We start from the raw sequence: 16,205 nt of genomic DNA, 5'->3' as shown, positions 1-16,205 counted from the left end.
GAAGTGTTGATATGCCTGAGAATGTGCTATTTGTAACTGTTAGGGCAGGTTTCCTTGTTCAGAAAAACACTCTTGACAGAATAGACACAACACACTGATGGTTGAGGAAAATACAGTATATTGCAGTCTGCAATTCAGGAGCCTTAAAGCAAAGAGGAGAGTCTTCTTGCATAGAGGGCTGAGCATAATTTATAATTTCATAGTTCTCTTTGAGAAAAAAAGAATGAACCCAAAAACTAATATTTGCTAATGGGATTTTACCTTTATCTTTTTTTTCAAGAGCGTGGCCTTTCAGATTGAGAGCAGGACTTATTGATTTCACATTCAGATTTTGTAATGCTCTCTCTCAAAACCCTGAGCTTGCACTCAAATATATCTTGCTTCTGCTTAGATTTCCTCCAGCTACAGCTCTTCTCCTCATGCTGCCTCTGGTCAACATGGAATGGCAGAATCAGAGGACAGTACGAGGAGAAAATCTGAAGCTGGAGCGCAGGAAGTCCAAGCACAGGCTGGGTCCAACGGAGTGCGAGCGCAAAATCTGAACTTGATATCAATCCTGCTCTCAAACTGAAAAAAACATACTCTGCAATAAAGATTGGAAAAAAAATAACCCTGATTGGAAAATTGGAAAAAAAACATTATGCATGAGCTGATGATTCAAACGTATGCACAGAAGATCAAAGTCAACCAAAAGGTAAATGGGCCACTTCAAAACATCTTGAATACGTTTAGCATGTTTTCCATATTCCACATATAGACACAATCATACCGAAGTGGGTGAATGATGCAGCGAATAATTCATATTTATTTTACTTTCACCTTACTTAGTGTGTGTTATCTGCTTGGATCTGTCAGACGTTTAGTCAAGCTCACCATAAGTGTTCTCACAGCAACCCCTCCCCCCTCGGATCAGAGAGCCCCCTGCATGCTAAAACACGGCATCCTCCACAATTAGCATGATAACAGGCTGCACCATAATGAGACGACTTATTGCCAACAACACATGCTAATGATAATTGTAATAGCGGCAATCATTTCCTTGATACTCTCCCCTCTCATTTGCATTCTCTGCTTGCTTCTTCCCCTCTCCGCTGTCTGTCTTTTCTCACTTTTACGTTCCCTCCACTATTTCTGCTCCGTGTTCCACTGTACTTTAAAAAAAACCTTTATTTGTTCCCTGTTTTTCCTCCCTGTCTCTCCCCTAACCTTCTCATTCCCATTGTTTTCATTCATTATTGCTTCCCTTGACACCAACTGCCAACCAGGCAACAAATCAACATCTCTTTAACTTTAGCACCACTTAACTTTTATTGTGCTTATTCTGCAGCTTGTTTTGTTGTGGGAGATGGATACCGGGCGTGATAAAGTGATACAGTGCGGCAGCGTGCCCGTTGGCTGGTTCAGACAGGGACCTAAATCAGCATTATTGTGCCGCGCGTGGCCCAGTAGTTATGAAATACAGCTGTCAAGTTGCCGTAACTCATCTGAATTTCCACTGAGAGCCGACATTACACTCAGTCATGGAGGAAATCATGATTTGTTAACTGCTTGTTAGTCATAAATAAAACCCTAACATATGTAATGCATTGTTAATTGCTCATCTTATGAGAGAGTGAGGGAAGCCGAGGGATGCTGCGTGTTCATCATTCTGTATTACAGTGATGCTTTGACATTATGGTGATAACAAAGGGCTTAAGTGGACTGCGTCTGGGACAGGAGTTGGTTCTGCAACATATTGTTTATTCAAGAGCTTGGTTGACTATAAGCAATGTGTTTGTTGATAAGGTTGTTTATTTACACATGATACACCGTTAATCTCACACATGATCTTGGCGGCATTTTAATCTGGTCTCCAAAATCGGACTCAAAAATTAGACTGTTCAGTCTAATTTATGTGGAGACATAAAATTGGGCAAAAGAAAAATAGAAAGTCTGCACACTGCTGCTCCCTCAGATGCAGTATCAAAGAGATGTCTCATGAAGTTTCTCACTACATGCTGTTCTTCAGACTGACACTACAGTTGCTATCTATAGCCATCTATGGTGACCGTAAATAGTTTGGTCAGACTAAGAAGAAAGTTCAGCTCAAAACATCACCGACAAGAAAACATTTCGTTTTTATTTATTTATCTTTAAAACTTGGCTCAGCTCCTGTTTGTGTACACCTTTGGACCGAAATTGACCATAATCTCAATATTGTGTATCTAGATATGAGATATAAAGGATTTCGATCATTCTGACCTACAATTGTTGACGTAAACTTTCAGATTCGAGCCAGGTTTTTGAACTGGGTTCCACTACACTGTCTGAATGGGAGACAAAAGACAATAGCAACACTAGAAGGGCACTCAGAGAGTGCATACCTCCTCCAAGGCTGATTGGTCACTACATCCCTATATTGCATATGAAATCACATTGCATGTATCCAGATCATTATCTGGATTGACACCAAGTCACCTGTTCATAGATATTACACTACTGTTTTATTTTAATTTAGCTCGACATATTAATTCTTTGGAAAGTCAACAAAATGTCTAAAACATAATTTTATTGAAAGTGAAAAAGAAATCCTGGTTCCATCATGTTCATTGAATCTGCTCGAAAAGCCATGTGCCCCTTCCCCTATCAACATTTTTCAATAAGATCGGCTCATTAGTTTTTGCATTGTCCTGTTTACAGACAAACAAACAGTAATGAAATCATAACCTCCCTGGTGGAGGTAATAAAGCTCCCATCTGTGCTGAGCTCTCTGTGATGTCTGCTGCAGGGTTTACTAATATAAACTGAAAGAAACTTAACTTTCTCCTGCACTCCTCTCCAGTTTTACCCAAAGACTATTTTGAAAATATGGGGAATAAATATATCCAATCATGAATCCAGACACTTCATAAAGTTTGTCAAAGTGGCACAAGGTCAGAAGTTGTTTAGATATGTAATGAAAATGTACTTAATAACTTTTACTTTAGTTAATAACTTCTTAGATTATGCTTACAGCAGATATTTTCCATCTAGGGTACAGCTCGATATAAACTTGATGGTGCACCCACTGTCTAGCTTGTGAGCCCATTGTCTATTCATGTCTTGCAGAAATTGATCCTGAGGTCACCTGAACTCTGTTGTGACTTTCGCTGTACTATGGTGGAACTGTGTTTATCCTTTGTTTGCAGCTGACTGACAAACACCCTCACCACACATGACACTATTTCCTCTCCCACACATTTAGGATGCAGTCTATAAGTCACACCTTTACAGACGATATGTTCCAGACACAGAACAATACATTCACACCCCCCCCTGCATATTTCCAGGTCAGGGCACACAGAGACACGTAAATATGAGCGCAGACACTTCACTTTTCATCTCACTTGCAACCTCCACCTTGCCTGTGTGATCCTTTCTGCAGAAAGCTTTTACACATAAACGTACAGAGACAACTGGTCTCAGAACCTCGTTTATTGACCAATTTCCACCACAGGTATTTTCTTTATAAGTGACATCCCTGCTGTGGCCACCAAACAATCTGACTTGCTTCACCTCCACCTCACTGACAAACACCTTGATGTCAGTGTCTTGTTTTCATCGCTTGATGCCATGATTCACCGCGGAAACCCATTGGTCAGCAGGACAATTTAATATTCATGAGGTGCTTTGCATTGACCATTTATGGTTGAATGTGGGCGTGTAGAGGGCGGGATATGAGGCAGATTCACATACGATTCCAGGTGGACTGTGCTGTATAAAGGGAAAATTGCGCTCTGGTGTGCGTGCGAACGGTTTTATAAATTGGAACATTTTTGGCCGTACACCATTTTCGGCTTTTGTGTATGAATCGTACGCACTGTTTTATGAATGAGGCCACTGGTCATTTTCTAGCTCGACATTTGCAGTGTCCTCCTTGTAGGACACCCGGGATACTCCAGAAAATCTTCTGTTCACAAAATATTTGTAATCCTCAGCTGTGAAGGCTGCGTTTCCTCGTACCCTCACACCAGCCTGCAGTCCTCATGCTGCCACCACTGGTTTAGGTTTATTGCACAAAGGATCACCAGTGTGACTCTTTCTTTAAGATGTTGAACCTCATGCTGCAACCTTGGATTTAAAGCTGTGCAGCTGTGCTCGATGTTCCAACTGTGACTATGTTTGTTTTTCGAGCACAAACAGGCAGATAACAGCTGTCTGCTATGTAACCTAAAAAGTGACCAGTTATCAGTAACAAACCACTCTTGGTCGACAAGTTCTTACCTGGATCATCACTAGTCTCCTTTTTTTGGGTAAAGAAAACAACAATTCATACAATTTAGATGAAACACACTAGGGAAAACATCACTAGGATTATTTTATATTCAATTTCTGCCAAGAGATCCCTTTCACCTGGAAATTCTAAATAGACTATACATCTCATTTTGGATCATCATTTAATAACAAAGTAACACCCATTAATTGTTTAAAATAAAGAATCCAGAACTGGAAAAATTCTAACTGATATTGTTTAAAAAACCACAAAACAATAATAAGGACCCCTTGTTGACATTTATTTATTAGTATTTTATTTCATTGTTTTCTTGATTCTGTTTCATGGTGACATGATCCTTCTGTCGTCACAGAGCTATTGAGAGACATTGCTAACCCATGTTTTAACATCGTGAATCATCCTATTGCTGGGAGACAAACACTAGTTCTGTCAAAATGTGTTAAAGGAAAGATAAATGTGTTAAAAATAAAAGTTGATATCTCGATATCTGATTCCAAAGACAGGCCTGCTGGGAATCTGGGCATCACTGACGTAGATGAGCGTCGTGACAAAATTGACGTTTGTTGACCAAAGGAGCCTCGCGTTACTCTCTCCTTATGTCGTCCATGTCTGTTGACGCACTGCATCACACTCTCCTTTTGAAAACTAATTTATTTCTAGGAGGACTCACATTTTCCAGGCTGTGAGCTTGTGACTCCACTTCTGCTCTGAAGCGCTCCTCGAGGACGCCCAAGACAACCGACTCCTTCTCTCCAGTAATGGAATCTTTCTCCCTCTCTCGCCAGTCGCGACCCCTCTCTCGCTCCCTGCTGTCTGATGATGTCTGTCTCTTCTCCCTTCTTTCCTCAAGTCATCGGCCACCGACTGCACTAAGTTGTCCTCCTCGCCACTCTCCTCTCCCCACTCATCTCCCTTGAACCTCCTCCCTTGAACCTCTCCATCACTGTCACCCTCCGCTCTACTTCGCTGGACAACATCCATTAGCACACACACACACACACACACACACACACACACACACACACACACACACACACACACACACACACACACGCATGAGCACGCACATCTTCATTCTCGTATTCACACACACGCACCAAAATCATTCTTCTCTTTCTCTTGCAGTCACTCTCTCGCACAGAACGCCCATCTCTGTCTCTCTCCGTCAATGTTGTGGAACGTTCCGACTCGCTTTGGGATGTCTGGACTCATCCATCACTGCTGGGGGAGACTTGGATCTGTCACCTCCTCGCCAGCATATTGCTGCATTCGTTTTTTTTTTTTATGTGAAAGAGTTTTTGCCTTTTAACACTTTCAGGCATGTCATACATGACAAGAAGTCTGTGTATTTGCACAAAGCGTATTATCTGTACATACGTGTGTCTGTGTGCATGTTTCACTGTGGATGTATTTTGTGCATTTCCCATCTTGAGACTCATCAGAGGGTTGACGGATGGGAGGTAAGGCTTGAAGGTGTTGGTGCTTCAGGGTGAAAGGTTAAAGTCCACTGTTCACTGAATCATCAGATACTATCATCACATACTGTAGCACATATTTATTTATTGTAAACCTGCATTAAATGATTTCTGCTGGAGGCAGCAGAGTCCTGCTTCTGATGCTCTGGCAAGTGTCATTCAAGTATCCTTAAGCCCCAACATTCCAATTCTACTCGAAATGGCGTAATTTACCTTTTTCTTTTTAGCCTAAATGTCCTCTGATACCTAAATATTGATTCACATCTGTTTTCTTTATATCTTGAAATTTATCTTTTAGCATGAAACCAACAATTCTCTTTAAACCACAGCACAAAAATAACTAGTTTCATAGGCAACTTAACCAATGACTGTGTAATTCACAGTCAGACAGAAGCTGTTGTAATTAACTTTGCACACTCACTTCAAAGTGCCCATTACACCAGGTCACATTTTAAATGTTACAGTGGCACATGTTCTCGTTTGGGTTCATCAGGTTTAGAAATCGGAGGTTTGTCTGACAGAACTATTTATGTTTCCTGTTTCCCTCTCAGGGTTGTGAGACGCACATTACCTTGGTCCTCTGCGGAATAAAGATGTCTTACTGTTCATTTTCTACCTGCTTCGATTACTGTCAGAACAGTTATCTGGTCATGTTGTCCAGATATTAAATGAGGCTATTTGATATCCACCGAAATTATTTCTTACTTTCCAGTGTTTTGATAAGGAAATTAGAAGGAAATAACACCATAAATAAGTATTAGAAGTGAGAAATAAAACCCATATTGTTGCATTTCTCTTTGAAATGGGATATAGTTTGTATTAAATATGTATTACTTACAAATATATAGTGTTGTTGTGATGTCCATTTCCTTTTTACAACAAGTAAAATAGATGTTAACATCTTAAGTCAAGTACAAACATGTCTTTAAAGATCTTCACCACGTGCCACTGGGGTCATCAAGGTTTTTTCTATTAACAGTGTTCTTTAAAAATACCTCAACAACCGCATTACTCAGTAACACAGAAAACAGTCAGCCACGTAGGGAGAATGTTGATTAATGAGCGGGACAAGGTTAAAGGAGTGACATTTAAAAAAAAGAAAAAAAAAGGATGGTTGAAAGAAAAAATATATAAACAGACAAAGAGAAAGAGACAGACAATGCATTCCTCTTCATGCACTACGCTCCCTGTGACTATGAGACGCCCTACAGTAAGTGATCCGGACAGCCAGTTGTTTAAAAAGCCATTAGAAATGTTTCAAATCTCCTCGGAGAAAATGTTCCAGAAAGTGCATAATGGAACAAGATGTATCTAATCACACCAACAGACCACAGTCGTGAAGGAGCACGTAGATTGCTCCTCCAGTGAGGTGCGTGCATGGCTACCTACCTCTCCACCCCACCGATCTCTCCCATTCCCTGCCTTTTTAATCTCGCTGAGTGATTTCTGAAATGCTGATTTGGATGTGGGGCAGCAGCTTGAGGTGAGGCCTCCGCTTTTCCCTGACCTTGCCATCCCCGTGTAGGTCTCTGGTGGGTGTAATACATCTTAATAGATCAGCTTGGCCTGCACTGAGTTATAGCCAAACACTGCCGGCCTGGATGTTCTTAAATAGGTGCAGTAGCCTAATGGAACTGAATCTCCATGGGATGTTATTAGTCAGCTGAACCACCCAGCAGCTCTGCTCGGAGATTCCTCCCATAAATAAACAATATTGTCTATCTTTCAGTCCCGTTGTCCTTATTTAAAAGCCTTCAGTGTGATATACTGTTAATGTTTCTTCGCTGTCAAAACAGTATTTCTCCAAGATTATATCAGAAGAAAAGGTGTGCTGCAGGAAGGTTACAGCAGGACCCTAAATTGCCCTGTGAGGACTGCTATCTAGTGTAAATGGCCTTTGTCTGTGCCCTGTTATCCACCAATAGAGCTCCATGGTGCTGACAGTTGTGGTTATTGAGAGATCTGTGAAGAAACTATAAAGCCTCTGCACAGAGAACGCTGAAGGAAGTACCGGGTCAAATGAGCGAACCTGTATTCTATATAAAAAAAAATGTTCACTCTGCCAAATAGGTTTTTGGAGGAAATGTAATTGCTGTGTTGATTACCAGCCCTAACACATTTCATGTAGCATAACAGATTACTACTGAGGTCACAACCTGACGAAACAACTACACAGCAGGCCAGGATCTAGACTGCTCAGATTGGGGGGGCGATTAGAATATTGGGTTGGGCACCTTTTCACACAGTGGACTCGTCACAATAGGAAATTCAACCAAGGTGTGCTAAATTAATTATAACAATAATAGTAACAATAATAATAATTTAATTATTTAAATATTATTTGTTACACGTGCCACGCACAGACTTGCAGGTGATGAGTTCAAGTAAGGAAGCTGTGAACAGACGAACACTGAAGATGATTTTTAAAGATGCAGGTGTAATTCATCTATGTTTAGCAGCCGGGTTTGCTTTAGTAAATGGATAAAACTGTGAACACCTGGACTTTGGCTCTGTTGTCTCCTGAGTAGTGTTTTGTTAATTTGACAGAACCTGAGGGCAGCACCAAAAACAAAACTTATTTCCCCCCCGGGGGACCTGAGTGAGGTTGTGCCGTCCTTTTTATGAATCAATATCGGATTATTCAAATGAAGATCAATTTTTATCAGAGAACATGTTTCTTTTCAACCCAGGCCTATGTCCATTTCAGAAATCTGTAAATTCTAATTCGAATTATCATTCCTCACCCCAAACGACTGTTCTTACTAAATGTCACTCTGGTGAGCGTGTTCAATCTCCTATGAGAAGTGTGTAACTGTCTGATAGTCGCAGCGTCAATTTCCAGAATCAGGCCCAACAAGTTCATGAGTAATGCCGAACTTTGGATCGGTTGAAAAGACTCAGAAGTCTTTAGAAACCAGTGTTGATCGTGCTTTCACACTAGAGAATGGGGGTTCATGTGTCCCCCAACATGTTGTTAGGCTGAGACCCCATGGTTAAGATCAGGGAAATATGATAGTTTCAGCTAAATACTGAAGTGTCTTCAAGTCATCAGTGAGTATTCCATGTGGGCACATAACCACAATATTTCTGCAACTTAATTTGTTATTCAGCATAACAATAGCTGCAAAGATTGCAGACTCTTTGTCCCTTAGTGTGCCCCAGTGTTCGGATTCTGAATGTGTCCTCTAAACTCTCATAGATGATGTTGTACCTTGGATTACTTAAAAGATATACATGTATTTTGATATATGTATAGTATAAGAACAATTATTAATCTCTCTATGTAGCATTCTTGATGCATTTTTTTTTATGTTTGCCACTAAGTCTGGTGAGTATTATATTCATATAGATTTCTGTTGAACTGATCATTATGGGTAAATTGTTTAAAAATGAAAAATCACAAGGTATGTTCACCATCTCATGCTACTTATCTTATGTCCGACACCGGCTACAGCATTGCCCTGTGGCTGTGGAACATCACAGACACCACTATGAGAGTATAACACATAAAAGCAGCCTCAAACACAGTGTTACACTTTGGTGAATACGAGCATGTCCTATTCAGAATCATATCATTTGCTGTAGGGATGTGGAACCACCCTTTAACAGTAGGGTGTATGCTCTTCATTGCCGGCCACAGTGTGCATGCAGCTGTTTAAAATCTGTGCCAATAACAGTAATCTCGGTGGCTCCGACTGCCAGTCAAGCACGAGCCGCGATAATGTCTCTCTCTTTCCCTCTCGCTGCTCCTCTCTCCTAATCTCCTCCTCGCTGACTGGCTGGCAGTTAAGTGGCGGTTTCTCCTCTCGTCCGTGGTCCCTACAGAGCCTGGCAACAGTGGACCCCAGCAAGAAATCGTATGGAAATTGCTTTTCAGCCATTGCAAGCTGGGCAATTTACACCTGGGTGTCCCCTACCTTCCACTTGACACAAAGTGAGAATACTGAATTTACCAAAAAGGAGTGATAGAGACATGGCAGATTAAGAAAGAGGAGGAAGGAGAAGGAAGACATCTTATCCGTGAGGGAGGAGCAGACAGGAAGTCTGGCTGGAAAAGAAGCAGAGGAAATACACATGGAATGGAGAGACAGAGAAAGTAGGTGGAAAGATTGAGAGAGAGAGAGAGAGAGAAAGGACATAGTCTCACCCGCCGCACAAGTCACTTCAGCCGTTTTCTCATGTAAACACCGGATAATGTCCAGAGAATCAGGTCCTTTCACACATGTAGCACACATGTGAGATATGTTCTCACATATGTTCTCACATTTGGAAACCTATCTTCCAGTTGTCACAGCACCAGCTTTCAATGTGTTTCCTCGGCGACAATATACCTAGCTTGCAGCTATCGAAAGCTAGGCTTAGCTAGATAGTTTTTTTTTTGCACTTTTTTACAGGCAGCAAAGCCACTGAGGACGTATTCAGCACTCGCTCCTTTGTCTCGATTTGTTGTATTTTTATGCACTGGCTAGTTTGCTGTAGGCAGTGACAGTTATCTCTGTGGATGTGAAGGGGTCCCAGTTGGTCTCGTAGGATTTCACAACAAAACAAATCCTTGTGGTTGAAAGGCTTCATGTAAGCTGATTTAGATGTTAAAAATATGCCAAATCAATTTAATCTCTGATTCCTCAAGAAAATAAACATATTTTAGCTTTCATGCGCTGCCCGTCTGCATTGAGGTAATTTTTTAACAATTCCAACACAGCTATTTTATGGGTCACCGGGGGAGTGTCTTATGAGTAGGATAGAAACGTCATAAAACGTGCCCACTGTCTCGCTGTGAATTCTTTCAGACAATGACCTGCTCTACTGCCCAGTCGGACATTACACAAACTTCATATAAGGAGCTGGCAGGCTACAGACAGTTTAAGGTGTGGTTCAACCGAATTGCACATTTGTCTTCTCACATACAGCTCCTCCAGGTAATGTAAGTTCAGGGTTGCAGTGCACGCATTAAATCACACTGAGACCTACACTCTTCATATGTAACACTCTTATTTTCAATATGAAGAGTCTCCCTATAATCTTTGCATCCGCGTACATACTCCTCATTTACAAGATCTCCTCCAGTCTGACTCATTTCCCCAGACACACACACACACACTTGGTGTTTTTTTCCTTGAGTGTGAAACAACCTCGGTAACGTTGTCCAAACAGTTGCCTGCTCAGAATCCCCCTGAGCAGCAAGCGAAAACAACTGTCACTGATCATAAGTCTTTTTTTTTTGTGGGTCCTCTTTTGCTTGTGGGTTCACACGTACATTATCGCTGCCGAGGGGGAATAAGCCTCCAATTAACTGCTTGTGGAACACCGATTTGTTTCTGGAGGTTGTTGTTTTACCTCACACCTGCAGCAGCTATTTCCAATCATTTTAGTCTTGTTTATCGAGCTTTCCTTTTTAATAAGTGTGATGATCTTATGGCGGACTGGCCCAGTTCACTTGCATAACACAACATGCAACACTTAATCGAAGCATCGGCCCTATTCTCTGGAGAACATCTGAGTATATGAACAAATGAATCAAGTCACACACCATCAGACGGTCGGTTGGTTGTTGGTGTTCCTGGTTATACTGCTGGCATCAAAGATCAGAGCCGTTTCCCTGCTCTGCCTCAGGTTCTGTGTCTGAGAGCTGCCCCCAGCCAGACACTGTGCAAAGCTGCAGTCACACTACTTTACTTTCTGTTACCCACAAACGCCCAAATCATTTGGATCTTAAGCTGTTAATTTGGAAAAGTGGGTACAGGATGTGCCACAAAACTGCAGCTGCGCTTCTTCATGACTGGTCCACTCAACTGTGTGGAAAGAGAAGGCTGGGAAGAGCACAGGGTGTAACAAAGTGAGAGACGTGCGAGGCCAATATTGTAGCAATATCATTTGTGTGTGTGTGTGTGTGTGTGTGTGTGTGTGTGTGTGTGTGTGTGTGTGTGTGTGTGTGTGTGTGTGTGTGTGTGTGTGTGTGTGTGTGTGTGTGTGTGAGAGAGTGTGGAGAGTTTTCTCAATCTGTTTTAGCAGTATCCGATTTTTAATTGGGTACAGGGATCTGCAAATGTGAATTTCTGTGCATAATCAGCTTTAAATGTGTAAGAAAGTAATCTGTGTGATGAGGTCCGCATGTTTATTTTATCCTCAGAATACACAATGAATATTCCCAATAACTCAGGTCACAAATGAGATTTGTTCATATGTACCCAAATCTGCAAATGTGTGCATAGGTCTGTTGAGATGAATCATATATAGATAGAAGTGGCTGAAAAGGTCTTTGAAAAGTATTTTACTCCACGAGCTGTAAAATACAGACAAATCGTCCATTACAACTCGCAATTGGCTGTCGTCTTACACGTGAAACGTCTGCTGTGGCATATCTGCACATAGGCTGAGGTATGTCAAGCAAAACAGCCATTTTTCGTCATGAAAAGACAGCGCTGAATGGGCCAAACCTGAGAATGATGGCTGCTGTCAATGAGACAGGCTCTTTGAACAATCCATCAGTAAGTAACATGGCCGCCTTGCTTGTCATACATCATTTATAGATGTATCTTCACATTCACAGATCTATGTACGCATTAACAGATTGGCACATATATAAACTTTAATACACTTACAAATCAACTCATTGCAAATTTACATTTTTTAAAACTTATTTACAAATCTGATTACGATACAACTCAAAAGACGCAAATCTCCAAATACGCACAAATATTATTTGAGACTGAAAAATGCACTGACACCGGCCTTAGAATCCATAAGACAAAGACTAGACACCCTAACATAAAACTAAAATATGTTTTAGTTTATCTGCAGAGAGAGCTGAAGGTGAGTCAGCTCTGCACCGAAACCTTTATGAATTCAATTGTGCCCTTTGTGTCACACCGGAATGTCCCCCCCCCCCCCCCCCCCCACAAATCCTAATCACTCCAACAGCAGTGATGTGTGTCCAAAATGCTTGTAATAATGTGTGGCCTTAACATGATTGTGGAGTGTGTCTGTGTTTCATTGAACTCTAGTGCACAGTAAGAGGATGTGCCGTGATTGGCCTTCTTGTTTATTCATAATCACAAATGTAAAAACGCAGCAGGCCATCAGCGGGAAAATCTGGGAAGAATAGTAATGACCGGGGTAAATCAGGAAGACAATAAGAATGCTAAACTGTGTGTGTGTGTGTGTGTGTGAGAGTGAGAGTGAGAGAGAGGGCAAAAATATAAACTTGACTGATGAGCGAGGGCGAGCAGGAAGGAGATCAACACATGCATATTCTATGCTGGCTCACAGTTGCACACACACGCTCTCTCAGTTGAATTAATATACATGATTGCAAATACATATGCATGTGCAACTTGGAAACTCTTGCACAACGCTGCACACGAAACAAAATCTAAGATAACAAATGCTGTTTCTAGAAAACAAATAGCTTGTTTCAGTTTCTCCTGCTAGACACAGTTACACAAACAGTGAGAAATCCTTTCATGCCAAACGTCTGGGATTTCGGCAGAAAGCACCTCTGAAGACCCCTTAAAGCCCGCCTCAATCTCCAGCTGGTTTCAGAGGCCCCGAAAAAGGAGCAGGCATCTCTTTGAGAAACAAATTTAAAAGTTTTCAGTTGGCTCTGAGAAAATTTAAAAGGAGAGAAACAGAGACCAGAAGACAATAGGGGAAAAAAACGGAGTCTTTACAGAGAAGCAAAGTCAACAACATCGGTTCAGAGAGCGGGGGAAAGAGGCTAAATTTTATTTTGAGGCTTTCGTGCCAATAAAGAACGATTGAATTTGAGAAAGACAGAAATAGAAACAGAGAGAGACAGGGAGGAGCAGAACATCTTTGTGAGGATAAAAGAAGAAGTGTAATCGCACAGTTGTTTCTTTTTCTCCCAGAGGCCCCTCGCAAAACAACTGGCGCTTTAAGCTTGGACAGATAGCAGACAGAGGGATGACGGTTTGAGAGGAGGAGAATACCGCAGAGGGTTGGAAGGCTCGCACACGCACAAACACACACAAAATTCTTAAACATGCAAAAGATGCACAAGCATGCAAAGACACACATGAAGAGAAAGACACAGACACACACACACGCACACAGACGCGCGCGCGCACACACACACACACACACCGTGTATATCTCCCTGAGGAGCTGTGATGATGGAGATGGAGAGCAGTGTGTATTGACTGTGACTGTGACACAAAGCTGCATCCAGCACAAGAACCTCAGAGGAAAAAGGCTCCGCTTCCAAACCAAGACCTCCAGTCTGCTGCTCCGACGCTCCCTCATCTCATTTTGTGAAGTGAGAACAAACTCTGAGGCGCAGCTTCCACGCTGTGGACAGAAATGAGCTGAAGTCTAAATCTGTCAGATTACGTCACAACAAAAATTAAACCTTTCGGTTTATCTCATTATTAAAGGATTTCTACATGTATTAAATGTCAAGGAAAAGTTCACTGCATTATTTGAGTCCCACAGACGATATAGACCATATCTCTACAAATGTTAAATATATAATAATGTAACATAATCTCATGGTGTTTAGTGTGGGCCCAACACATTTGCATTTTTGGATTTCATGCGGATTACACAACTTGATTTACTGTAGCAGCTTCCAAACATTTTCCTGAAAACAAATGTCTGAGTCAGTCTCTCGAGATATTTTACGGAACTTTTCCTGCCAGTACCCTTATTAAAATGTAATAGACAAATATGTGTGATTTCTGCAACAGTAGTGTTGCGGACATTCTCCTGTTGTTTGCGATTGTGGACAACCCAGACAATCTCCTGCTGTGTTCTTCATATAAGGGGAAAATATCTAGACCCAGTTTTCTGAGATTTCTCGTCTGTCCCTCCACCTGTCTCTCAGTATGTTGGTCAGCTCAGGACATTCTGACATTAGGATAAAATGGAAGAGGAAAAATGAAAAATGTATCACAAGTCAGGTCAAAAGGTTGTCTTATAGCAATTATCTGAGAATGTCAGGTGGCATTTGTGTGTATTTTATGATTTTATTTATACAGCATACATACTTTACTGTAAGTAAGTGGAACATACGAGACCATTTCACTGAAACAGAAACATGTGATGTTTCCAAATCAGGCAGTAATCATGCTTCTTAAAGAATTGTCTGAAATGACAACTGGTCCTTGTGTATTTTATTAGCTGTAGCTAGAAGGCTAATTACGTTAGCACTATAGCACTATGAGTTGGCTTAACAGTAAGCCAGTTTGCTGTGCATCCTTTTTGCAGCTAGGGTTAGTTACCTCCACCAAGACGGTTATTACATCTGCCAAAGAGGTTATCTTTTCATTTTCTTTTTTAACCATCCATCCATCCATCCTTTGACACCTTCCAGCTTCTCCTGGGGGATTGCGGGGAGTTCCCAGGCAAGATGGGATATAGTTCCTCCACCGAGTTCTGTGTGTGGGTCTCCTCCTTGTTGGGCATGACTGGTAAACCTTCAACCGAAGGTGCATCTGTCCAAAACACTTCAACTTTCTCCTTTTGACGTGATGGAGCAGCACATCTCGCTGGATGTCTGAACTCCTCACTCCATCTCTAAGGTTAAACCCAGCCATACGACGGAGAAAACTCATTTTGGCTGCTTGTATTCGTCACCTCGAATCTTTCCTCTACTCTTTTTTTTATCTGAGCTGTCAATTGTTGGATGTTTCAGTCCATTTTTTACCATCAAATAACTAATCAAAACCAAACTTAATGGAAAAAATGAGCACTGGAACAAACATCAGTGTGATAAGAACTAATTGAAATGAGAGAAATTATCATAAAATGTATTTGACGTGGACTTTGTAGTTTTGTCCATGTCTCATCGGCATTACCCTTAGGGGAGGTATACACTGAGATCCCTTCTGGTTAGTTATGTAGAGCCAATCAATGCACTGTTTAGTCACTCCTTACTCCTGTTTTGTTGTGTTTTTGGTTCTGTAATGTCTAGATAAGAAGACACAGCCCCAAGTGAATACACAGAATATCGCAGTTGCAATATGCGCACCTTGTTGCCATGTGGAGAAACTCAGAGCTCGACAGGCCTGCTGTGCCTAGCTACATTTACTATAATTGGAAAATCACTGTGTTTTAAGTGACTAATAAAGACATGCTTTGTAATGTCTTATGTCCTACAGGCTAAGATGAAAGCAAATGATATCATCAGAGAAAATAATTGCTGTTGGTTACATAGAAAAATCATTCAGCAGGTGTTTGACAACATTTTTATAGCTCTGGCAGCATCTCAAACCTCCACCACTGTACCACAAATGTTTTAGCCAACAGATGTTGCTCATAATTACAGCGTTTAGTGCTCCTGTTTGGAAATGCAACGCTGGTAATTGTGATACAGTCGCTGACAGAAGAAAACAGCCACAGAGGTATAACGTTTTATGGTGCTTTATAGGTTCTGCGGTGAAACATTTCATCCAGTGCATCTGGCTTATATTATCAACCTTAACAGTAGGCTAAATGACACACGTATAAGAACACAATTA

Source organism: Hippoglossus hippoglossus, chromosome 3 (genome assembly GCF_009819705.1).
Source record: "Hippoglossus hippoglossus isolate fHipHip1 chromosome 3, fHipHip1.pri, whole genome shotgun sequence".
NCBI lineage: Eukaryota > Metazoa > Chordata > Actinopteri > Pleuronectiformes > Pleuronectidae > Hippoglossus > Hippoglossus hippoglossus.
Note: the sequence above shows the minus strand (reverse complement) of the source record.